The 26,449-nt window shown below is 44.5% G+C and overlaps 1 long non-coding RNA gene across 1 annotated transcript in view; it reads left to right on the top strand.

Moving 5' to 3' along the window:
- The window catches only part of LOC309639868, a 423,467-nt gene that overhangs the window by 300,488 nt on the left and 96,530 nt on the right, over positions 1-26,449 (top strand). The window lies entirely within an intron of this gene.

Below are 26,449 nucleotides of genomic sequence, written 5' to 3'. Positions count from 1 at the left end.
GAGATTATAGTTGAAAACTTGCCTAACATGGGAAAGGAAATAGCCACCCAAGTCCAGGAAATGCAGAGAGTCCCAGGCAGGAAAAACCCAAGGAGAAACATGCCTAGACACATAGTAATCAAATTGACAAAAATTAAAGACAAAGAAAAATTACTGAAAGCAACAGGGGAAAAACGACAAATAGCATACAAGGGAACTCCCATAAGGTTAACAGCTGATTTCTCAGCAGAAGCTCTACAAGCCAGAAGGGAGTGGCATGATATACTTAAAGTGATGAAAGGGAAGAACCTACAACAAAGATTACCCTACCCATCAAGGATCTCATTCAGATTCGATGGAGAAATCAAAAGCTTTACAGACAAGCAACAGCTAAGAGAATTCAGCACCACCAAACCAGCTCTACAACAAATGCTAAAGGAACTTCTCTAAGTGGGAAACACAAGAGAAGAAAAGGAGTTAAAAAAGAAAACCATAACAATTAAGAAAATGGTCATAGGAACATACATATCGATAATTACCTTAAACGTGAATGGATTAAATGCTCCAACCAAAAGACACAGGCTTGATGAATGGATACAAAAACAAGACCCATATATATGCTGTCTACAAGAGACCCATTTCAGACCTAGGGACACATACAGACTGAAAGTGAGGGGATGGAAAAAGATATGCCATGCAAATGGAAATCAAAAGAAAGCTGGAGTAGCAATACTCATATCATATAAAATAGGTTTTAAAATAAAGAATGTTACAAGAGACAAGGAAGGACACTACATAATGATCAAGGGGTCAATCCAAGAAGAAGCTATAACAGTTATAAATATATAAGCACCCAACATAGGAGCACCTCAATACATAAGGCAACTGCTAACAGCTATAAAAGAAGAAATCGACAGTAACACAATAATACTGGGGGACTTCAACACCTCACTTACACCAATGGACAGATCATCCAGACAGAAAATTAATAGGGAAATACAAGCTTTAAATGACACAATAGACCAGATAGATTTAATTGATATTTATAGGACATTCCATACAAAAGCATCAGATTACACTTTCTTCTCAAATGCACACAGAACATTCTCCAGGATAGATCACATCTTGGGTCACAAATCAAGCCTCAGTAAATTTAAGAAAATTGAAATCATATCAAGCATCTCTTCTGACCACAACATTATGAGATTAGAAATCAATTACAGGGAAAAAAGCGTGAAAAACACAACCACGTGGAGGCTAAACAATACGTTGCTAAATAACCAAGAGATCATTGAAGAAATCAAAGAGGAAATAAAAAAATACCTAGAGAGAAATGACAATGAAAACACGACGCTCCAAAACCTATGATATGCAGCAAAAGCAGTTCTAAGAGGGAAGTTTATAGCAATACAAGCCTACCTCAAGAAACAAGAAAAGTCTCAAATAAACAATCTAACCTTACACCTAAAGGAACTAGAAAAGAAGAACAAACAAAACACAAAGTTAGTAGGAGGAGAGAAATCATAAACATCAGAACAGAAATAAATGAAACAGAAACAAAGAAAACAATAGCAAAGATCAGTAAAACTGAAAGCTGATTCTTTGAGAAGATAAACAAAACTGATAAACCTTTAGCCATACTCATAAGAAAAAGAGGGAGAGGACTCAAATCAATAAATTTAGAAATGAAAAAGGAGAAGTTACAATGGATACCACAGAAATACAAAACATCATAAGAGACTACTACAAGCAACTCTATGCCAATAAAATGGACAACCTGGAAGAAATGGACAAATTCTTAGAAAGGTATAACCTCCCAAGACTGAACCAGGAAGAAATAGAAAATATGAACAGACCAATCACAAGTAATGAAATTGAAACTGTGATTAAAAATCTTCCAACAAACGAAAGTCCAGGACCAGATGGCTTCACAGGTGAATTCTATCAAACATTTAGAGAAGAGCTAACACCCATCCTTCTCAAACTCTTCCAAAAAACCGCAGAAGGAGGAACACTCCCAAACTCATCCTACGAGTCCATCATCACCCTGATACCAAAACCAGACAAAGGTGTCACAAAAAAAGAAAATTACAGGCCAATATCACTGATGAACATAGATGCAAAAATCCTCAACAAAATACTAGTCTCTGAATTCAACAACACATTAAAAGGATCATACACCATGATCAAGTGGGATTTATTCCAGGAGTGCAAGGATTCTTCAGTATACACAAATCAATCAATGTGATACACCATATTAACAAATTGAACAATAAAAACCATATGATCATCTCAATAGATGCAGAAAAAACTTTTGACAAAATTCAACAATTTATGATAAAAACCATCTAGAAACTGGGCACAGAGGGAACCTACCTCAACATAATAAAGGCCATATATGACAAACCCACAGCAAACATCATTCTTAATGGTGAAAAACTGACAGTGTTTCCTCTAAGATTAGGAACAACACAAGGATGTCCACTCTCGCCACTCTTATTCAACATAGTTTTGGAAGTCCTAGTCATGGCAATCAGAGAAGAAAAAGAAATAAAAGGAATACAAAATGGTAAAGAAGAAGTAAAACTGTCACTGTTTGCAGATGACATGATACTATACATAGAGAACCCTAAAGATGCCACCAGAAAATTACTATAGATAATCAATGAATTTGGTAAAGTAGCAGGATACAAAGTTAATGCACAGAAATCTCTTGCATTCCTCTACACTAACAATGAAAGATCAGAAAGAGAAATTAAGGAAACAATCCCATTCACCATTGCAACAAAAAGAGTAAAATACCTAGGAATAAACCTACCTATGGAGGTAAAAGACCTGTACTCAGAAAACTATAAGCTACTGATGAAAGAAATCAGATGACACAAACAGATGGAGAGATATACCATGTCCTTGGATTGGAAGAATCAGTATTGTGAAAATGACTATACTACCCAAAGCAATCTACTGATTCAATGCAATCCCTATCAAATCACCAGTGGCATTTTTTACAGAACTAGAACAAAAAATCTTAAAATTTGTATGGAAACACAAAAGACCCTGAATAACCAAATCAGTCTTGAGGGAAAAAAACGGAGCTGGAGGAATCAGGCTCCTTGGCTTCAGACTATACTACAAAGCTACAGTAATCAAGACAGTATAGTACTGGCAGAAAAACAGAAATATAGATCAATGGAACAGGATAGAAAGCCCAGAGATAAACCCATGTACCTATGGTCAACTAATCTATGACAAAGGAGGCAAGGATATACAATGGAGAAAAGACAGTCTCTTCAATAAGTGGTGCTGGGAAAACTGGACAGCTACAGGTTAAAGAATGAAATTAGAACACTCCCAAACACCATACACAAAAATAAATTCAAAATGGATTAGAGACCTAAATGTGACCAGACAGACACTATAAAACTCTTAGAGGAAAACATAGGAAGAACACTCTTTGACATAAATCACAGCAAGATCTTTTTTGATACACCTCCTAAAGTAATGGAAATAAAAACAAAAATAAACAAATGGGACCTAATGAAACAAAAGTTTTTGCAAAGCAAAGGAAACTACAAACAAGACGAAAAGGCAACCCTCAAAAGGGGAGAAAATATTTGCAAATGAATCAACGGACAAAGGATTAATCTCTAAAATATATAAACAGCTCATGCAGCTCAATATTAAAAAAACAAACAACCCAATCCAAAAATGGGCAGAAGGTCTAAATAGACATTTCTCCAAAGAAGATATACAGATGACCAAGAAGCACATGAAAAGCTGCTCAACATCACTAATTATTAGAGAAATGCAAATCAAAACTACAATGAGGTATCACCTCACACCAGTTGGAATGGGCATCATCAGAAAATCTACAAACAACAAATGCTGGAGAGGGTGTGGAGAAAAGGGAACCCTCTTGCACTGTTGGTGGGAATGTAAATTGATATGGCCACTATGGAGAACAATATGGAGGTTCCTTAAAAAACTAAAAGTAGAATTACCATATGACCCAACAATCCCACTACTGGGCCTATACCCAGAGAAAACCATAATTCAAAAAGACACATGCACCCCAATGTTCATTGCAGCACTATTTACAATAGCCAGGTCATGGAAGCAACCTAAATGCCCATCAACAGATGAATGGATAAAGAAGATGTGGTACATATATACAATGGAATATTACTCAGCCATGAAAAGGAACAAAATTGGGTCATTTATAGAGATAGATCTAGAGACTGTCATACAGAGTTGAGTAAGTCAGAAAGAGAAAAACAAATATCGTATATTAACGCATATATGTGGAACCTAGAGAAATGGTACAGATGAACCGGTTTGTTGGGCAGAAATTGAGACACAGATGCAGAGAACAAACGTATGGACACAAAGGTGGGAAAGTGGTGGGGGGGGTGGTTGTGGGATGAATTGGGAGATTGGGATTGACATATATACACTAATATGTATAAAATAGATAACTAATAAGAACCTGCTGTATAAAAAATAAATAAAATTAAATTTAAAAATTAAAAAAAAAAAAAAAACAGAGGAAACAGTGAAAGCAAGGTCACAATGCACAGTAGTGAGTTCAGGGTTTTCCATCTAGTCATTTAGAAAGCCCTGGGTCAGCTCGTTGCTGCCCCCTCCTGGTGTCAGCTGGCAAATTCAGCCAATTTACTAGTCAGTTGGGTTTTTTGTTCTTTTTGTTTTTTTGTTTGTTATAAATTTATTTATTTATTTTTGTCTGCATTGGGTCTTCATTGCTCTGCGCGGGCTTTCTCTTGTTGAAGCAATTGGGGGCTACTTTTCGTTGTGGCGCACAGGCTTCTCATCATGATGGCTTCTCTTGTTGTGGATCACGGGCTATAGGTGCACGGGCTCAGTAGTTGTGGCACACAGGCTCAGTAGTTGTGGCTCGCAGGCTCTAGAGCGTAGGCTCAGTAGTTGTGCACACGGGCTTAGTTGCTCCACGGCATGTGGGATCTTCCCAGACCAGGGCTCAAAACCGTGCCCCCCTGCATTGGCAGGTGGATTCTTAACCACTGCGCCATCAGGGAAGCCCCTTCTCTCTGAAAGTTTTGAGAATATTTTTTCTATTCCTGTTCTTTTTCTATGCACAATCTTGTGGCTGGAAGTGGGTGTTTTTTCATTTATATTTCTGGGAATCAGATGGGCACTTTGTGAAAGAGAAAACCACAGGCCCAAAATGGTGTCACTTGTGCTAAAGCCCATGACCACAAACCTAGATTTAATATCTGACCTAACTGTAGTTATGACCTTCCCCAGGGACATAATCTTAATTAGCCAGTCTGGAATTTTCTGGTGAGTATCAGTGAGGTATTCTGTCACATGTGTTCTCTCCATCCCCCTGTCAAAGGAAGAAGAGATAGTCTGCATGGTAGACCCTCACCTTCCTCCCAAAAGAAAGCGACCCAGGCTAAAACCATTCTTTCTTTTCTTTTAATGACAAATTCTTTGCCCAACACTCCTATAAAAACCCTCCATTTTGTACAGCTCCTCAGAACACCTTTCTATTTACTAGATGGTATGCCGATCTATTCATGAATCATTGAATAAAGACAATTAGATCTTCAACTTTACTCAGTTGGATTTAGGTTTTTTTTTAACACCTTTCAATTGAAAAACATATGTTCTTTAGATCTAAGGGGAAAAAATTTTATTATTTCTGTCTTAAATTTCTTCTCTCTGTTTTCTTGACTCTCTCTTACTGGAACTTGTATTGTTCAGATGTTGGGGTTGCTGGGCTGATTCTTTAACTGTCTTATCTTTTCTCTTTTATTTTTATCTCTTTGCCTTTTGCTCTGCTTTCTGAGTTCCTCAACTTAATTTTCCAAAAATTCCATTGTTTTTTATTTATTTTTGTTAGCATATATTTTTATTTTGTAGAGCGTTTCCTTATTTTCTGATTTTTTCAGTTTTTCTTATTTGGCATTCTATTCCCTTTTTTTTTAAGGTTTTATTTTATTTTTTTCTTCCAATTTTGAGATATAATTGACATACAGCACTGTATAAGTTTAAGGTATACACCATAATGATTTGACTCACACACATCATGGGATGATTACCACAATAAGTTTAGGGAACATCCATCATCTCATGTAGATATAAAATTCTATTTTATAGAAAAATATAAAATTTTCTATTTCTAAAGAAATAGAAAAAAACTTTTTTCCTAGGGATGAAAACTCTTAGGATTTACTATCTTAACAACTTTTACATATGACATACAGCAGTGTTAATTATATTTATCATGCTATATATTACATCCTTAGTACTGATTTATCTTATAACTGGAAGTTTGTACTTTCTGCCCACCAATTCATCCAATTCTCCCTCCCCCCACCTCACTGTCTCGGGTAACCACAAATCTGCTTTCTATTTCTATAAGTTTGTTTGTTTGTTTTTGAGGTATATTTGACCTACAACACTGTGTTAGTTCCTATTACACAACATAGTGATTTGGTATTTCTATACATTTCAAAATAATCACCAGGATAAGTCTAGTTACAATATGTCACCATTCAAAGATACACATAGTTATTAACTATATTCTCCACACTGTACATAACTATTTATCTATCTATCTGTGATTGTTTTAAGTTGCTGATCTCTTAAGTGCAAATACATTTTACAACCCTGAATTTTTATCCCCTCCTCACGTTTACTGTTTTTGACATCATATTTTACATCTTTTTGTTTTGTGTATCCCTTAACTATTTATTGCAGATAGAGATGATTTTACTACTTTTGTCTTTTACCTTTCCTACTCACTTTATACATGGCTGATCTGCTACATTTACTGTATATTTGCCTTTACCAATGAGATTTTTCCTTTCATAACTTTCATGTTTCTAGTTGTGGCCTTTCTTTTTCACTTAGTGAAGTTCCTTTAACATTTCTTATAAAGCTGGTGTGGTGTGAACTCTTTTAGCTCTTGCTTGTCTGTAACACTTTTGATTTCTCCATTAAAACTGATTGAAAGTCTTGCTGGGTAGAGTATTCTTGGTTGCAGGTTTTTCCCTTTCATCACTTTAAATATATTGGGCCACTCCTTTTTGGCCTACAGTGTTTCTGCTGAAAAATCAGGTGATATATGGAAGTTTCCATGACTGTAACTTGCTGCTTTTCCTTGTTGCTTTTAATATTCTCTCTTTATCTTTAATTTTTGACATTTTAATTACAGTGCATCTTGGTGTGTTCCTCTTTGGGTTGATTCTGTTTGGGACTTCCTGGACCTGTGTGTCTGTTTCCTTTCTCATGTTAGGGAAGTTTTCAGCTACTATGACTTCAAATATGTTCTCTGCCCCTTGCTCTCTCACTTCTCCTTCTGAGACCCCTATAATGTGAATGTTAGTATGCTTGATATTGTCCCAGAGGTCTCTCAAACTGCCCTCATTTCTTTTTTTTCTTTATTCTTTTTTTCTGTTCCTCTACACTGATTTCCCTTACTCTGTCTTCCAGATCTCTGATCCGTTCCTCTGTATCATCTAACCTACTGTTGATTCCATCTAGTGTACTTTTCATTTTAGTTATTGTATTCTTCATCTCTGTTTGGTTCTTCTTCATATTTTCTAACTCTTTGTTAAAACTTCTAACTGCTCACTCTGTTCATCTATTCTTCTCCTGAGTTCTATGATGATATTTCTTTTTTCTTTTTTTTTTAGTGTTTATTTGGCTGCATCAGGTCTTAGTTGTGGTACATGGGATCTTAGTTGTGGCACGTGGGATCTTTCACTGTGGTGCATCAGCTCTCCATTGCAACACGCAGGCTTCTCTCTAGTTGTGGCGTGCAGGCTCCAGAGCACGCGGGCTCAGTAGTTGCAGTGCATAGACCCTCTAGTTGTGGTGTATGGGCTCCAGAGAGTGCAGGCTCCGTAGTTGTGGTGTGCAGGCTTAGTTGCCCTGTAGCCTGTGGGAACTTAGTTCCCCAGCCAGGAATAGAACCCATGTCCCCTGAATTGGAAGGTGGATTCTTAACCACTGCACCACCAGGGAAGTCCCTATGATAATATTTCTGATCATTACCTTGAACTCTTTATAGGGTAGATTGCCTATCTCCACTTCACTTAGTTCTTCTGGGCTTTTCTTTTTCCTTCATTTTGAACACACTTCTCTGTCCCCTCATTTTGCCTAATTTGTTGTTTTTATTTCTATGTATCCAATAGATTGGCTACATTTCTTGACCTTGGAGAAGTGGCCTTTTGTAGGAGACATCCTATGTGTCCCAGCAACACACTCCCTTCTGATCACTGGAGCTATATGCTTTAGGGATGTTCCCTATCTGGGCTGTGTGGGTCCTTCTATTGCTGTGGGCTGACTACAGTGGGTGATCTGGTAGGCGTGACTGGCCCCCAGTTGATTGCCAGGTCCTGTCTTATGCAGAGGCTGCCAGCCACTGGTGGGCAGGTTTTGTCATGAGGCTGCTGGCTGCAGGACCCCAGGAGGGCCAGGGGCTAGTCTTGGCCCACTTAGGTAGAGCTGGGTTCTGGAGTGTGTGGTTACAGAACCAGGGGTCCCAGATCTAGTGTTGGCCTGCTGGTGAGTGGAGCTGGATCCTGGGGTAGCTGGCTAAGTGGTCCAAGGTCTCTTGGAGCTCCTATCAGCCTACTGGTGGGTGAAACCTGGTCCTGGGCCTAGTGCAGGCTCACTGTGGGCAGAGCTGGGTCCCAGGTATCTGCCATCAGGGCCCTAGAGATTCCCAGAGTTGGTGTTTCAGGCCACTGGTGGACAGGGCTGGGGCCCAAGGGGTCCTGGAGCTGATGCCTGCCCACTGGTGGGTGAAGCTGGTCCCAGGGCGAGTGCCAGGCCACTGGTGTGAGGGGCTGGGTCTTAGGCCCTCTGGTGGAAGTGGCTATGGGCTCAGGGCGTCTTTAGGACCAGGCCTGCTGGTAGGTGGGGCTGCGCCCCTGCCAAGCTAGCTTCTTGGCCTGGGGCATCCCAGTACTGCTGCCAACAGGCTGGTGGGCTGGGCCAGGTCCCTGCACTAATAAGCTAGAGGGAGGATTCCAAAATGGCACTTGCCAGCACCAGTGCCCAGGTAGTAGGACAAGTTCCCAAAAATGGCTGCCACCTGTGTCTATGTCCCCAAGGTGAGTTCCAGGAGCCTCCTGCTTCTCTGGAGGCTCTCCAAGGTCAGCAGGTGGGTCTGATCCACCCTGGGTCACAGAGTATGTGAGATCCTGTGTGTCCACTTTAAGAGTGGAGTCTAAAAGGAACCCTCCTACACCATTGGTGGGAATGTAAATTGGTGCAGCCACTATGCAAAACAGTATGGAAGTTCCTTAAAAAACTAAAATTAGAGTTGCAATATGATCCAGTAATCCCACTCCTGGGCATATATCCAGAAAAGATGAAAACTCTAATTTGAAAAGATACGTGCACCCCAATGTTCATAGCAGCACTATTTACAGTAGCCAAGACATGGAAACAACCTCATCAATAGTCTCTCTGTAAATAGTTATAATTTTGCTGTGCCTGTGGGAGGAGATGAGCTCAGGGTCTTCCTACTCCTCCATTTTCCATTCTATTCCTTTTTTTTTTTGTGGGGGGTATAGGTGTTTCACAATGTTGTGTTAGTTTCTGCTGTACAGCAAAGTGAATCAGCTATATGTATACATATATCACCTCTTTTTTGGATTTTCTTCCCATTTAGGTCACCACAGAGCACTGAGTAGAGTTCCCTGTGCCATACAGCAGGTTCTCATTAGTTATCTATTTTATACATAGTAGTGTAAATATGTCAGTCCCAATCTCCCAATTCATCCCACCCCCCCTTTCCCTCCTTGGTGTCCATACGTTTGTTCTCTACATCTGTGTCTCTATTTCTGCCTTGCAAACAAGTTCATCTGTATGATTTTTCTAGAATCCATATATATGCGTTAATATACGAAATTTGTTTTTCGCATTCTGACTTACTTTGCTCTGTATGACAGTCTCTAGGTCCATCCATGTCTATACAAATGACCCAGTTTTGTTCCTTTTTATGGCTGACTAATATTCCATTACATATATGTACCATATCTTCTTTATCCATTAGTCAGTCGATGGGCATTTAGGTTGCTTCCATGACCTGGCTATTGTAACTAGTGCTGCAGTGAACATTGGGGTTCATGTGTCTTTTTGAATTATAGTTTTCTCAGGTTATATGCCCAGTACTGGGATTGCTGGGTCATATGGTAATTTTATTTTTAGTTTATTAAGGAACCTCCATACTGTTCTCCATAGTGGCTGTATGAATTTACATTCCCACCAACAGTGCAAGATGGTTCCCTTTTCTCCACACCCTCTCCAGCATTTGTTGTTTGTAGATTTTTTGATGATGGCCATTCTGACTGGTGTGAGGTGATACCTCATTGTAGTTTTGATTTGCATTTCTCTAATAATTAGTGATGTTTTCAGGTGCCTGTGGCCAACTGTATGTCTTCTTTGGAGAAATGTCTGTTTAGTTCTTCCACCCATTTCTTGATTGGGTTGTTTGTTTTTTTGGTATTGAGCTACATGAGCTGTTTGTATATTTTGGAGATTAATCCCTTGTCAGTTGCTTTGTTTGCAAATATTTTCTCCCATTCTGAGGGTTGTCTTTTCTTCTTGTTTATGGTTTCCTTTGCTGTGCAAAAGCTTTTAAGTTTCATTAAGTCCCATTTATTTATTTTTGTTTTTATTCTCATTATTCTAGGAGGTGGGTCAAAAAAGATCTTGCTGTGAATTATGTCAAAGAGTGTTCTGCCTATGTTTTCCTCCAGGAGTTTTATAGTGTCCAGTTTTACATTTAGGTCTTTATTGCATTTTGAGTTATTTTTGTGTATGGTGTTAGGGATTGTTCTAATTTCATTCTTTAACCTGTAGCTGTCCAGTTTTCCCAGCACCACTTATTGAGAGACTGTCTTATCTTTTCTTTTCTTTGTATTTAATTTTTGTTAGTGTGATTAATATGCATCTCAGCCTGTTTCTCCTTGAGTTTATCCTGTATGTGACTCTCTGCACCTCCTGGACTTGATTATTTCCTTTCCCATGTTAGGAAAGTTTTCAACTATAATCTCTTCAAATATTTTCTTAGACACTTTCTCTCTCTCTTCTTCTTCTGGCACCCCTATAATTCGAATATTGGTGTGTTTAATGTTGTCCCAGAGATCTCTGAGACTGTCCTCAATTCTTTTCATTCTTTTATCTTTATTCTGCTCCATGGCAGCTATTTCCACCATTCTATCTTCCAGCTCACTTATCCATTCTTCTGCCTCAGTTATTTTGCTATTGATTCCTTCTAGAGTATTTTTAATTTTAGTTATTGTGTTGTTCATCAGTGTTTGCTTGTTCTTTGGTTCTTCTATGTCCTTGTTAAACATTTTTTGTATGTTCTCCATTCTATTTCCGAGATTTCAGATCATCTTTACTATCATTACTCTGAATATTTTTTCAGGTAGATTATCTATTTGCTCTTCATTTATTTGATCTTGTGGGTTTTTATCTTTCTCCTTTGTCTGCAACATATTTCTCTGCCTTCTCATTTTGTTTAACTTGCTGTGTTTGGGGTCTCCTTTCTGCAGGCTGCTGGGTCATAGTTCTTCTTCCTTCTGGTGTCTGCCTCCAGTGGGTGAGGCTGGTCCAGTGGCTTGTGTAGGCTTCCAGGCAGTGGGACTGGTGCCTCTGTTCTGGTGGGTGGAGCTGGATCTTGTCCCTCTGATGGACAGGGCTGCGTCAGGTGGTGTGTTTTGGGGTGTCTGTGAGCTTAGTATGGCTTTAGGCATCCTGTCTGCTAATGGGTGGGATTGTGTTCCTGTCTTGCTAGTTGTTTGGTGTGGGACATCCAGCACTGGAGCTTGCTGGCCCTTAGGTGGAGCTGGGTTTTAGTGTTGAGATGGAGACCTCTGGGAGAGCTCTCACTGATTAATATTCCCTGGGACCAGGGGGTCTCTGGTGGTCCAGAGTCCTCGACTTGGCTCTCCCACCTGAGGTTCAGGCCCAAAGCCTGGCCAGAGAACTAAGACCACACAAGCCACGTGGCTTGAAAAAACAAAAAGGAATAAAGAAAGAAAACGAACAGACAAACAAAACCCCAAGTCAAATGGTAAAAGCAAAACCAAACAGACAAAAACACACAAAGAAACACACAGACACACAAAAACAGAGAATAAAGGGAAAGAGAGATAACTAAAAAGAAGAGAGCAACCAAACAGTAAATGAACCTGAAAACGAAAACAAACAATAAAAACGAAACTAACAAAGACAAAAAACAAATCAAAAACAGAAAGTAAAGTTAAAAAAAGTCAAAAAAGCATAAAACAAACACACAAAAATGATCAAAAAAAAGATAAAAACAAAATAAAAGAAATAAGAAAATAAAAGGAAAAAACACAAAAGATAAAAGTAAAGTAAAAATAGAAACTATAGGTTAAAAAAGATAAAATCAAAGCCAAGCAAAGAAAAAAAACAAGAACAAGGAAAAAACACAATATAACAAAAAAGTAAAGTAAAAATAGAAAAAAATTTTAAATATATTAAAAATAAAAGCATAAAAAATAAAAGAAAAAATATGTAAAAAATAAAAGAAAAAGGACAACAACAGAAAAAGCCAAATAACAAAAATAATTGTAAAAATGATAACATTTTCCTGGGGCTTCAGCTGTCAGTGTCCTTCCCCCCTCAGTGAGCCACAGTGAATCCCTGCCTCCACCTGAAGTCCTCCAAAACCTCTAGGTAGTTCTCTGGACCTGCTGTAGGCACTTCGGGGCCAGCTCAGACTCTGAACTGTCCCAACTCCTGCGTGTCCTTGCCCCCAAAGTCCACAGTTACCTGCAAAGTCCACAGCCTTAATTGTGGGAACACTTGTCTATTCAGATATTCTACAGATGCAAGGTTTACCAAGCTGATTGTGGGCATTTAATCAGCTGCTCCTGAGGCTGCACGGAGAGATTTCCCTTCCTCTTTGGTTGCACTGCCACTGGGGCTCAGCTTTGGTTTTGGCCCCACCACTCCATGTGGGCCACCCTCAGGCATTTGTTCCCCGCCCAGGCAGGAGGGGGCAAAAGCAGTGTCTGATTAGAGCTCACTTGCTCACTCAGGCCAGGGAGAGGGAGGGATACAGCAGTCACAGTTGGGATGTGTGAGGACTGCCTTGTGGCGGCAGAGCCCAGCAGGAAGTTGCAACAGCCTGAGGCGTGCTGTGCGCTCTCCTGGGGAATTTGGCCCCAGATCACAGGGCCCTCAGCAGTGGCAGGCTGCACAGGCTCCCGGAAAGGGGTGGGCAGTGGCCTGCTCTTGCTCACAGGACCCTTGGTGGTAGGGGCAGCAGCAGACCTGCCTCTGGGGTCCAAGATAGCAGCCGCAGCTCACGCCTGCCCCTGGAGCTTGTGTAGGCAGTGCCCTGCCACCTGTGAGTGCACAGAGATAGAAGCTCCTATGGCAGGCCTGCTCCTCTCCTTGCGCACCCCCCCAACAGTGGTCTCTTGCCTCTCTGGCAGGCCCAGGTTTCTTCCCAGACTCCCTCAGCTGTAGTGCATTAAGCCCCCTCAGGCTGTCTTCACACAGCCAACCTCAGACCTCTGAAGCCCGAGTCTCAGCACTCCGCCACCACCCACCCCAGCAGGCGAGCAGACAAGCATCTCAGGCTGAGTAGTGCTGGTCAGCACTGACCCTCTGTGCAGGAGTCTCTCTGCTTTGCCCTCCGCACACCTGTTGCTGCGCTCTCCTCTGAGGCACTGAAGCTCCCCCCAAATCCCCGCCAGTGAGGGGGCTTCCTAGTGAGTGGAGACTTTTCCTCCTTCACAGTTCCCTCCCAAAGGTGCAGGTCCCATCCCGATTCCTTTGTCTCTTTTTCTTTTCTTTTTTCCTTTGCCCTACCTGGTTACGTGGAGATTTTCTTGCCTTTTTGGAAGTCTGAGGCCTTCTGCCAGCTTTCAATGGAGGTTCTGTGGGAGTCGTTCCACATATAGATGTATTTTTGATATATCTGTGGGGAGAAGGTGAGTGCCACGTCTTCTCCTTTGCCATCTTGAGAAGCTCCCCACTCCTTTTTAAAAATGTAATGTCTTCTCATATGTTTCTAAGAATATTAAATACATGTTTAGGGGCTTTTATTTCATTTTCTCTTGCTCCCTGCATTATCTGTCTTCCAAGTTCCTTTTTTTTTTTTAATTGATTCTGTTTTTTTGGAGACTGTCTTTCTCAACTGAGGTTTTCCTCAAATATCTTGCGATTCCAGCAACCCATTTATATTTCAGAATAAATCACTAACTACTTGACTAGAAGATTTGTGTGTAATGGATGGAGTTTGTCAATCCTCACGGTAAGTGAAATAGGAACCAAGGTAATCAGCTGAGAGTGAAAAAAGAGAAGATGTTCAAGGTCTCTCTCACACCTAACTTATGATTTTGGCTCCATTGTTTATATATGGTTCAAACTCTAGATCAACCTATTTAGCACTTCAGAGCAGCTTGATGTCAGAACCTCCTAGAAAAGACTTTCTTCTTATTTTAACTTCTTTCTTTTGCTAGCTGTTGAGCATTCAAGGAAATTTTAGGCTAAAGATCCCATTTTCTTCTTCCTTTATCAAAAGCAGAAAGAAAAACACACACACACAATGGTATAGGTCCCAGATTTTTATGAAACTTCCTGATAGTCTTCAAATCTTAAAAAGAATGTTCTCAACTCTAATCCATCTAGTTATTCATGCATTGAAAAAATATTGAAATATCTACCACAAGCCAAGAACTCTATTACCCTTTGGGTTTACAGTTGTAAACAAAATAGATACAGTTCTTGTCCTCATGGGGTGAATGTCTTGTGGGGGAGACAGACAATAAACAAGTAAACTAATGTGGTGCTCCAAGGACAATGATGCTTCAAGGATAAAGGACGGCGCTGCCTGAAAAAGTGTCAGCGTTACACTCCCTACTGGACTCTTAATTGCCCTCCCCACCATGTTGTAATGGTTACAAAATTCCTGAGCCCACCTGGGCAATGCCCACCTGGGCAACAGGACCTGTCCCAAATAAGGAAAGGCATATGTCCTGTCCCATTCCCACCCTATAGAAGGAAGGTATATGTGCCTCGACCAATCAGTAAATGAAATTTTCACCTTGGACCATTCCTTTGTTTTCTGGCTATAAAAACTGAGCAATAATAGCACATGTTCGGGCTTGACTGTCCCAGACTACTAGGAAGTTGACACGCTGTTCTGGCAGCGACCCTTCCCTCCAATAAATTCTATCTTCTTTACATTCTGCCTTGTGTCTAGAAGTTATTTTCCAACCCGCGTTCAGACCACGACAACTAACAAATAAATATATATTTACAAATTGTGATAATTTGACAAAACTGAACCGGGTACAATGACTATGAATAAGAAGTAAGATCCGCTTCAATAAGGTGGTCAAAGGCTGCTCCAAGGAGACGAAATTTAAGTTGAATCTGGGCCGTCTGAGCCCATTTACTTAAATTTTAACAAAAAAATAATGTATATGTACAAAATTTAATAGTTTTGTTAATTATGTATTATCATTATATATTAACTATGTTTCAAACCATTCAAGTTTTCTTATGTGAATAAGCCCTCTTTTCTTTCTGAACACTTTAAAACACAGTTAAACAAAACATAAACAGATTATTTTAAGCTGAAGATATGTAGCAGTTTCTTGTTTGTTTTGAACTCGGTCTGCAAAAGAAATCAGTTTTACACTTAATCTGAATTGATGTCTCTCTCTCACTCACACCAGGAGATGCTGGTATCAGGTCACACTCTCTCTCTGTGTAGACTTCCTTATCTCTGTGTCTCACAGGATGACCCTCTTCTCACATTCTTCCTCTTGGCTTCTCCGCATGTCAAGGTGAAATCTATTTAATCTGCAAAGCTCCCAGGATCAAAAAGAGAAGAAACTCTTTCCTCAAGTAGCAGAGTAGGAAGGAACCTGAATAAACAATGATCACAGGTTAGGAATTGGATAAAAGGAAGAGAAGAAAAGAAATGGGAAGACAGGGAAACAGGGTAAGGAGTATTCCAGGAAGAAAAGTCAGAGGTGTGAGTGGGCTGGAGACCCCTTGAGGAAGCTGGATCTGGGGATGAAGCTGAAATGTCCTCCAGGCCCCATAGAGAGGGAGGGAGAATGTTAATGTCTGAAGCCAATTATTCTGTTTCCTTGTGTCCCATTACACCCAGCATAGGCTGCCCCTTAAAATCTTGTCAGATTCACACTTCAAACACCTATTACATGCTGTGTATTAGAGATGCAGAGAAGGGTAAGCATGGGCTTTGCCATGGTTCAATGGAGAAGACAGACACATGCACAAAGGCCATTATACAGCATGCTCAGGGCTCTCCTAAAGTCATTTACTAGGGTTAGCTGCAGATCGTGATGATTGTAACGGTGAGTTCCCCAAGGGGTGGGAATATATCCAGACCTCTTCTTCACTGTATCTTCAATGACTAGAACAACACAGCGTGCCTTAAAAATGCTCTGCAAATGCATGTTGCTTAATGAAGAAAGAGGTGCAAAAATATTTATACCTTAGATAGTGGGCAGACATTATATGGTTTTAAGCGAAAAGAAACACGAGCATTGCTTTCATTTAGACTTAACCCGCTAGCAGCACAGTCAGGAGGATGATTGGGAGGGGAGGGGAGTTAGGAGACCAGGTGAGGAATACGTGAAATGAGGAAGGTGTGAGCAATGGCTGGTAGTGTGAGGAAGACGAGGGCTCTAAATAATCAGCTTTCTGCCTTTGGCAACAGGAAGAAAACAAGGGGCGTGGGGAGAGGCATGGGCATGGGGCAACATCGGTCCTGGGAAGGACTGTGACCCGAGAGAAGAGGTCCAGCCCACGTGGCTGAGGAGAGCAGGTCGAGGGTAACAGAATTGAGGAGTAGCCCCTGAGCTTAGCTATCAGGATGCTACTGGGGCAAACCAGCCACAAGGGGTTGAGGAGTGAATGGCTGGTGAGGAACCAGAGACAGGGAGCAGAGACAACTGTTTCAGAGGTCAGTGGAGAAGAGGAGAGGAAGAGGTGTGTTTGGACCGAGGCGGTTTCCTGTCATGGCCTGTGGAAACCAGGAGAGGCCACCCTTGCCCACTGGAGGAGCACACAGCCCTGTTACCCTCTCGGAGCAGCTCTAGGCAGGGGTAGGGGCTGAGGCTTCTCTGAGGACACAGGCAAGGAGGTCTGGGATCCCTCCTCGCTGGGCTCTGCAGGACTGAGTGGGGATGGGGGAAGCACCTTCCCTCAGGGAGTCCCGGGAATGAGCCAATACCCAGCTGAGTCTGCTGCAAGTCCAGACATGGGGGTCTGGGGCCGACAGAAGGTGGGCAGAGCGGGATGGTAGTGCCAGAACCCTCATCTCCTGCCACCCCAGAGACGCTCCCTCCTGCAAACTAATCCTGCCCTATTTTTCTTTAACCACTCCTAGAACCCTGAGGAAGGCAGGCAGGGATGCTGTGAATCTGGACCGAGTCTGCAGTGAAAGGTTCTCAGAAGGAAGCGGTTACCTGAGCAGAGGGGCCTGACAGGGATGGAGCTGGAGCTCTGGCTGATGGGGTTCTTGGCAGTACAGCGATACCTGTCACTGACCCCAGATCTCCAGGACACGCTGAGAGTTGTCCCCCCGTGAGACACAACTGCCCCCTGGCCTTGGGGGTCCCAGCTCTACTTAACATCCTCTCCAGCCTGGTCCATCCAGCAAGCCAGGGTGATGAAGCAGGTCCCATCCTTCATGATCTGAGAGCTGGCCGTGATATTGGGCTCTTGCAGACCGTCTGTGCCAAGAAGGGATAGTTCAAGCTATGAGAAGGCTCTGGCCTGGCCAAGCAGAGGAGAAGAAAGGGCAGAGTTCAAACGTAGGTCCTCTACCCCCCCACCCACCCACCATAGACGCACAGGGTGAAATCCTTGGTCATGTTGATCAGGGGACTCTGCAGAGTTATCCAGGCTCTATAGGAGCCAGAGTCCTGCAGCCTCAGGGAGCTGATCTGAAAAGAGTAGTCGTGGCGGCGGACATTCACTCTCCTGCTCTTGGGTCCCTGAGTCCCAGCAACCAGGATTGGTTTGCCTGCCGGTCCTGGTTGCAAAATAGCCACAAGCCCTGGAGAGCTCCAGGTAACCTTTTCAACCTCCTGCCCCCCCGGGACCTCCAGGGGCAGAGTGGCCGACTTCCCAAGGGTGCTGACCACTATCTCCCCTACTGATTCCCTTCCCAGGATTCCTGGTCCTGCAAATGGAGAGAGAAAACCACAGCTTCAGTGTCAGGGCCTCCCTGCCCACTTGGGGCAGCCACAGGTCCCATCCAGCCCCTCCTGCCCAGACCCCTCCAGCCTCCCCATCAGCTCCAGCGGGTCTCCTCCCTCTCCCCTGACCACACGGACCAACCCTGGCCCACCCACTCTCTCAAGGGTGTTCGCCGCTCTCCTTGGGGCCTGAAGGGGACAAGACTCCTTCCTCCAGCTTCCGTCCACTCCAGAGCTGCCGAGCAGGGTGTGTGCTTGGGTTTCAGGTACCTGTGCATGAAGGCGGCACCAAGACAGGGAGGGAGCTGCTGTTACTGACTGGGTTCTTGACCATGCAGGTGAAGTTCAGAGCACCGTTCCCAGGTCTCAAGGAGACACTGAGGACAGACCCTCCGTGGGACACAACAGTCCGGGGCCCCAGGGCTGTCCAGCTGTAGGTCGCAGTGCCTCCTCTGCTTTCTGCCATGCATGTTAGTACAACGAGGCAGTGTCCATTCCCACTCATCCTGGAGCTCATTGTGACATGGGGCCGGGCCAGCTGCTCTGTGTGTGCAAAGAAGAACCAACGGAGGACTGGAAAACTGCTCTGGGCCTTCCCTTCACAGGGCAGAAGCAGGAGGCGTGGCTGCCAGGACCCTGCACCACCCTGAATACACATAAGGAACAACAGAGGCAGAAGCTGGCCACGTCTATTCTCAAGCTTTGGGCTTCATAAGGCACGTCACTTAATATCTCCTCAGATTCCCAGAACAATCTTATGAAGTAGCTAAGGAAGGTGTTATATCTACTCTATTTAAGTTACTTGCCCAGAGTCTCATCGATCCCAAATCCAATGGATCTGACCTCAAAGCTGAATTCCCACCCTGCACTGAGTAGATGAAGGCTCTCTGTACGGGCAAGCAAGGAACCGTGTTGTAATTACATCTTTCCCCAGTAGGGGGCTCTGCAGTATACACTGAGCTTCCAGATGCTGAACGAGGCTCCCAGAGGATGTGGCCCTATACCTTTGAGGTTTCTCCTACGTCCTTGCATTCCCTTCCGCCTCCACTCCATCCCTTCTTACCCCAGGACCAGGCACCCGGATGCTCTCCTTAAGGTATCCATAGTCTCGTTATTTGCCCACCTGCCTCCCCAGGCCAGAATCAGGAGGGTTTGAGGGCAGCCGCAAGAGCAGTTGCAGACAACAGACAATCAGGACAGGCAACAAAGTCACAAGGCTTGGGAGAAGGCTGCTCTGGTATTGGGCCTCTGCCCTGGGGTCCACCTAACAGTAGCCCCAGGGGCAACTCAACTGTGCAAAATAGGACAACACAGCCCAGAATGTCCCCCAGGAGAAGGCAAGCTGGAGATGTCCACTGCTGGGTAACTTTCTGCTGCCTCACTCCAGTGTGTCTTCCGTAGACCAGGCCCTGGGATCCAAACCCTTCCCCTGTGACTCCTTCTGCAGGCCCTTGTCTCCTCAGTGTCCTCTCAAGCGCAGGAAGATAAATACAGGGACATATGAGAAATCCAGGGTGTGGCATTGGGGTACCTGAGTTCTGTTCCCAGCCCTCTGCATCCTTCTAGCTCTCTGTCACGGGTATGTCATTTTTTTCTCTCTGAGACTCAGTCTCTTTAGCCTAAAAATCCAAACCCCTTTCCTGCCTGTTAACAAGGCTGTCACGAACCGCCAGTGACTTGGGAAATACCCGGTGAAGGATGAAAGCCTGGCCCCTTATCATCACTCTTGCCCCAGGAGCCCTCTCTGGAAGACCCCACCTCTGACTGGTTAGCACAGCTTTATATCCTGCCCAGAATCCACACTGAGCTCATCCTGCCAGAATGACCATCAGCATAGTGAGAGGGACTCTCCCACCACCCCTGGGGTGAACAGTCCTACCCCAGGTCCCAGCAGCCCCTCACCCAGTGTTCCCTTGCCCCAACTGAGGAACGGGCCACAGCCATTCCAGGCCAATTTATGGCAGAAATGCTTTCTCCCCAGCCATGTGAACCTGACCGCGGCAATTCCATCATCCCCGACTTAAAAAAAAAAAAAAATGCCTTCATCTAATAGGAATATTTCCTGTCACATAACCCAGGAAAATGTCTGAGAAGGTTCTCCACTTTCTCTCCATCACTTAGCTTCGTGTGTTCATCCTCACTCATCACTGGTACCTTTCCTGCTACCCACTGTAGAGGAACAGCTCTGCCATGGCATCATAGTGACCTTGCCTGGTGAACTTGCCATTCATGGCATCCTTGTTGTTCAAGCAAAGACTAGAATCACAGCTAATCCGAGTCTTGCAAAAGGCCTTGTGATCGTCCCAGAACATGACAGGAGGGTGGCCTGTGAGGCATTACCTTGAAGCCATCTCCCACGGGCCTCCCACCGGTCCCTCCTGGGAGGCTGTCATGAGCAGTTTGTCATGAGGTTCGGGGCTTCCTGCTCCACCCCCGCAGAACAGAGCTGCTGACTACAAAACCTCTTCTCTGCAGTCTAGAATTTGTTTCTCAGCAACCCCCATTATGTTCATCCGGTCCCTTTTTTCTCAGTGTCATCATTTCTGGGGTGTGGAATGAGGACCCAGGGATCTGGGACCTTTGGCCCCTCTCCCTCTCACTACCTATATAAGTAATAAGCTGTTTGAATCTAAAAGTACCTGACTGTGTCTTCACTGGCCGATCTTGCTGCTGCGTATGCCTGGCACCCCCCGACTCCTTGTCCCCTTTGTAGTTTCCCCTGCTAAAACAATCGTTTAAATTTCCTTAATGAATATGATAATAGTGTTCTCGTACATCTGTACAGAGCTTTACAAAGCTCTTTCCCATGAATTTTATTCTCACAGAAGGTAGTGTTCCTATCTTAGCAAGGAGAAAGCTCAAGGCCACACAAGTAGGTTGTGGCAGAAGCCAGTTCTCAGGGCCTTAAATACCATTCTCTGCCCAGACTCAGGGGTTCTGCTGCAACTGGTCTGGGACACGTCCTGGGCCCCGAGACTTTTCAGGATATTCTCCCAGGTAACTCTACTTTCCATGTTTTTCCCCAGTGAGCACGTGTTAGCCTTGTAATTAGAAAGAAAATTATAAATGTAACCAAAAGGGAAGTGGCAAAGGCTATAAAAATGACTGAACGGGACTTCCCTGGTGGCGCAGTGGTTAAGAATCCACCTGCCAATGCAGGGGACATGGGTTCGAGCCCTGGTCCAGGAAGATCCCACATGCCGTGGAGCAACTAAGTCCGTGCGCCACAACTACTGAGCCTGCGCTCTAGAGCCCGTGAGCCACAACTACTGAAGCGCAAGTGCCACAACTACTGAAGCCCAAGTGCCTAGAGCCTAAGCCACCGCAATGAGAAGCCGACGCACCACAACAAAGAGTATGCCCGCTCACCACAACTAGAGAAAGCCTGTGCACAGCAATGAAGACCCAAAGCAGCCAAAAATAAATAAATAAAATAAATAAATTTATTTAAAAAAAAAAAATGACTGAAAGACAGTCACCACACACACCCACCTGTTGCCGTTCCCCAGACACTCACCATAGACGTGCAGGCTGTACTCCCAGGCATGGGTGATGCGGGAACTCCACAGATTAACATGGGCTCGGTAGGACCCTGCATCCTCCCAGCTCAGGTGGCTGATCTGCAGGGAGCAGCCTGGGCCCACCACACTCAAACGACCCCAGTACTGCGTTTCTGCCTGGTAAAAGGTGTCTGGCCCTCCGGGTTCTACCAAGGTTACCGTGGCTATTGCCCCGGGGACCGAACAACACATCCAGGAGATGCTCTCCACCTGCTGTCCATCCTGCAGCTGCAGGGGCAAAATGACAGACCCCCCCAGGGTCCCAGTCACCACCATGGGGGCTGGGTCCTCTCTGGAAGCCCCTGGTTCTGCAAACACAGAACAGAGGCTTCAGAGGCAGCCTATTACATTGGAGGCTCACAACAGGCCTGAGGGAGAGAGTCAGGACCATGATTATTATTCCTATTTTATAGGTGAGAAAACAGAGACCCACAGAATTTACATGCCTTGCTCAAGACTACATAGCTAGTTAGGGATAGAACTAGAACACAACTTGGTCACTCCTCCACACCAAAGTGGTCTCCTTCAGCATTTACATTAATTAACATATGAGGAAATAATCAATGAAGGCTGTCCTAAGGGTTGCAGGTACTAAGTGTGATGGAGAGTAAGCAAAATTCTTGGGAGGGGCCTATGGGGGCGGTGATCTCTGCCGTTTCTCTGAGTCACTCTCTTGCCGATTCAGGGAATAGGACCAGAACTCACTTAGCCCAGCTCCATCCACAGCAGGAACCGCTTTCCAGCATCCCCCATAATTGCTTATTTGGCCACTTCTGAAACAAAAGCCAGCTCCTCTGAGGCCCAGCCAGGAATCTGGGAACATATCTTTCTAGAGCAGGAGGGCTGGTGCTGTGCTAGCCAAGCCAGGTTAAGCGTGGTCAGTGGGACAGTCATTTGGATACTAGCCTATACTGCCCTTGAGAGAAGAGTGTAACACCAGGGCACTAGTCAGACTGCCCAAGTTCAAGCCCTTGCTCTACCAGGTGCTAGCTGTGTGATCTTTGGCAGGTTACCTCACCTCTCTGAGTCCTGGTTTTCTCACCTGTGAAACAGGGAGTGCCATCTTCCAGGATTTTGTGAGTGTTAAATGAGATAATGCAAGTAAATGCCTCACTATGGTATTATTAAAGATACTTAACGTCACTGAAATAAGTTGGTGACCGCATCTTGTTTGCATCCTTACCAAAACTAGTCAGTGCTCTTGCAGAGAAATGTAAAAAAAACACTCCTAAGTAGTGCGACCCACCTCTATTTTTGCAACACCGACACACAGTCCCAGGAGGCAGAAAGTCTGAAACTGACTCAGGTCTGCTGCATAGTTATTTAAAGAGAAAAGGCTGCCTGGCCCAGGGAGGGATGCAGGTCCTGATTCAAACTGGAATCCAGAAGCACTGGCTGCATCACTGATTCCTAGGCCTGGTGGTGAGGTTTTTCTGCTGAAAGTTGAACTGAGAAGTCCTGTGATAGCAGCTGCGGTGACGAGGGGTAAGAGAGTGGTGGCTGTCTTGTGGGAGTGGGGATTCCACACGGGGGGACGTACAGCATCCTGTGTGCCCACCACAGAGTCCACTGGACGGCCTGGTGTTCATTTCTTCCATGGAGCTATTCTGGCTCCACTTGGAGGATTGTGCAAATCGGCTGGAAGCATGCCAAGGCAGTGCTGGCACCAGATGGATCTTTCTCATCCCAAGTTGGCCCAGGACCTAAAGTCTGGCCTGGAGGAATTCCACCTTGACCAAGCAGCTATGCTCACCCTTGCACCCTTGAGTGCAGTAACTCGTTAAGCCTAGTTCAAGTGCTGCTTCCTTTCTGGAGCCTTAGCTGAGCTCCATACTTCCGGTCTGGCCATGCCTTCCTCCTAGTTTCCTTCAGCCTGTGCTTTTGTTGGCTTGTTTTGTTTAAAGCTTTTACTTCATTCTGCCTCATACAACTAGCTGGGTTGTCTGTCTTTCCCCATAGTTCATGAGCTCCCCAGGAGAAGGTAGAAGGGAATTAGTGTCGGAGCAGTAAAGTAAAGTAAGGCTGAGGGTTTCGCCACATGGTTAGGTACAGTGGGATGTGTGTATCCTGTTTCTGGATTCAATGAGGGAAATAGACACAAAGGGATCAGATCAGTACATGAAACCCCAGTGCCAGACACTGCTGAGTACATTAAGCACATTATTTTATTTAACTTTCCCAACAAACTAGTAAGGTCCACATTCTTATTCCCACTTCACAGATGAAGACCATGAGACTCAAAGAGCTTAAGCAAATTACTTGCCCAGAGTCACCAGCTAGGAAGCAATAGAGGTCACATGAAACCCAAGTTCGCCTGACCCCGAAGCTTATGCTCTGTGGACTACACTGTGCTGCCAGCAGCAGAATTGCACCACACCTAATTCCTCCCCGTGTGCCACTGACCCCTTTCCCCACCACACACACACAGCACAGGACCAGCACACAAGAGGCCTCAACAAATGTTTCTGGAATTGAACCGAAGAAATATGAACATTTCTTAAGGCAAGACCTGTCTCATCCATTCTTTTGCCACGTGCCCTAGGGATGCCCCTCTCAACAGTGACCTCCAAGGGCCTGGCCTGGACGCCACAGAGGAAGGGAAGCTCACAGATGTGCTTGCTTCGTGGAGGGATATGAAAGTGGAGGCAAGGGGAAGCTTCCAGGAATCTGGCCTCTGAGTTTCAATTCTGTGACTTTGGCTGGGGACACTGTGGTTCTCTGAGTTTCCTTGCTGCTGCTGCATTCCCACAGCTGGGCAGTGCTGACTTCCATTCTCACAGATCACCAGCTGTGTGCCAGAAGATGTCACCTAATCTCTCAGTCCATCGTCTGTAAAATATGCTTAATACTATCTGCCTTATCTATATCACAAGATCGTTGTAGGGATCAGATTATTTTATTTATTTATTTGTTTTATTTATTTATATTTGGCTGTGTTGGGTCTTCGTTGCTGCGCACGGGCTTTCTCTAGTTGTGGTGAGCGGGGGCTACTCTTCGTTGCGGTGCGCGGGCTTCTCACTGTGGTGGCTCCTTTCGTGTGGAGCACGGGCTCTAGGTGCGCGGGCTTCAGTAGTTGTGGCGCACGGGCTTAGTTGCTCTGCAGCATGTGGGATCTTCCCGGACCAGGACTCGAGCCTGTGTCCCCTGCATTGGCAGGTGGATTCTTTACCACTGCACCACCAGGGAAGCCTGGGATCAGGTTATTTTAAATTTGAGTAAAAGTTATTTATAAACTGCCAAGTTTTAAACACATTTAAAGGATTCTACAGCAGGCTTAGGGGCACCCTAAAGGCTGGGGTGGTGGCCACCCTGAAGACAGGTGACCCTGATAACCAGTGCAAGCTGGTTTCCTCCTAAATGAGGATGAAAGCGAAAGACTGAAACTCTGGAGACTAAGAGCAGAACCTGGCCCCTCACCACGGGTTTCTTAAGAGCTCTGTTCCTCTGGCCTCCGGTTCTCAAGTCTGTTTCCTGCCACCAGTCAGATCCTTGGGGGCATGGGAGTGAGCAGTAAGAACCCAGAGGGACAGGAACAGCCACGAGGTGCCGGGTTTGAGATCCCCTACTGAAGTCATTTATGCGACAGGAAAGCCCAATTCACAATAAAGGTGACTCTCAGAGGCCTGGGGGAGAGAGACATAAGAGAATCATGCTTGAAATGGCAAGATGCAAACGAGGTCCTGGAACTGGCTGTGGCAGATCTCCTATCTCACGCCTCCACCATCGGTCTGTCTGGGGACATCCAGGGTCCTTGTGACTCACTAGCAGAAGAAGTGTGAAAGTGACAGGACACGATCTGGGTTTGCATGGTCTGAGATGATAGCACACGCACCCCTCATACACACACACACCTCACACACACACACATACACACACACACACATACACACACACAGAGTCTGGCTCCCAGCGAGGCGGCATCTTCAGTGAAAATGACCCATTGCTGGAGAAACCCAACATGCAGGCAGGTAGAGGTTCCTGGGAGGCAGTGGCAAGGACAGACTTACCAGTGAGAAGACCAAGGAGGAGCAAGGACCACAGGAGAGAAAGACCCATAACATGCAGCAGACTGGCCTGCCTCACGACAGCTGATGGGCTGTGTGCATGTAAATATCAGCCCACAAACATTTCCCATTTTTAGAGTTCACTGCTTTAATCACATGTAGCTTTTGAGTCACGTGATATGAAAAAAAAGGGGATATGAAAGAAAGAAGTGTGAGAGGCAGCAGAGTGAGCTATTTAAAAGCCAAAGCTGACGACGTCGCAGCCTTGCTTTAAACCCTTCTAAGGTCCCCCATCCCCTACAAGGTAAAGTCCAGGGTCACAGTCCTGACAGATGAAATCCTTCAGGATCTGATGGCTTCCCGACATGAGCTTGGCCTCATGTTGTCACCGAGTCTCACATCTTGGACTCCCCCCCACATACCTTATGATTTCTCACCATTGTAAATTGACTCCTGCAATTCGGCTTACTGGACTACCCTAGTCTCTGTCACCTGGCTCACCTGCCTCCCTCTAATATCCTCCCATTCCCCGACTAAAGTCATCACCGCCTTGAGAAAGGCTTTGCCTGAAATGCCACACTAGAACAGTTGCCCTCTTCTGGGCCTCTCAGTTTCCCCCTACTCGCCTCTATGGTAACACCCATCCTGCTGTGCCATAAACATCTGCTTACTTGCATAC

The sequence above is a fragment of the Balaenoptera physalus genome, assembly GCF_965194825.1.
Source record: "Balaenoptera physalus genome assembly, chromosome: 1".
Lineage (NCBI taxonomy): Eukaryota > Metazoa > Chordata > Mammalia > Artiodactyla > Balaenopteridae > Balaenoptera > Balaenoptera physalus.
This window is presented reverse-complemented; position numbering and strand designations above follow the sequence as displayed.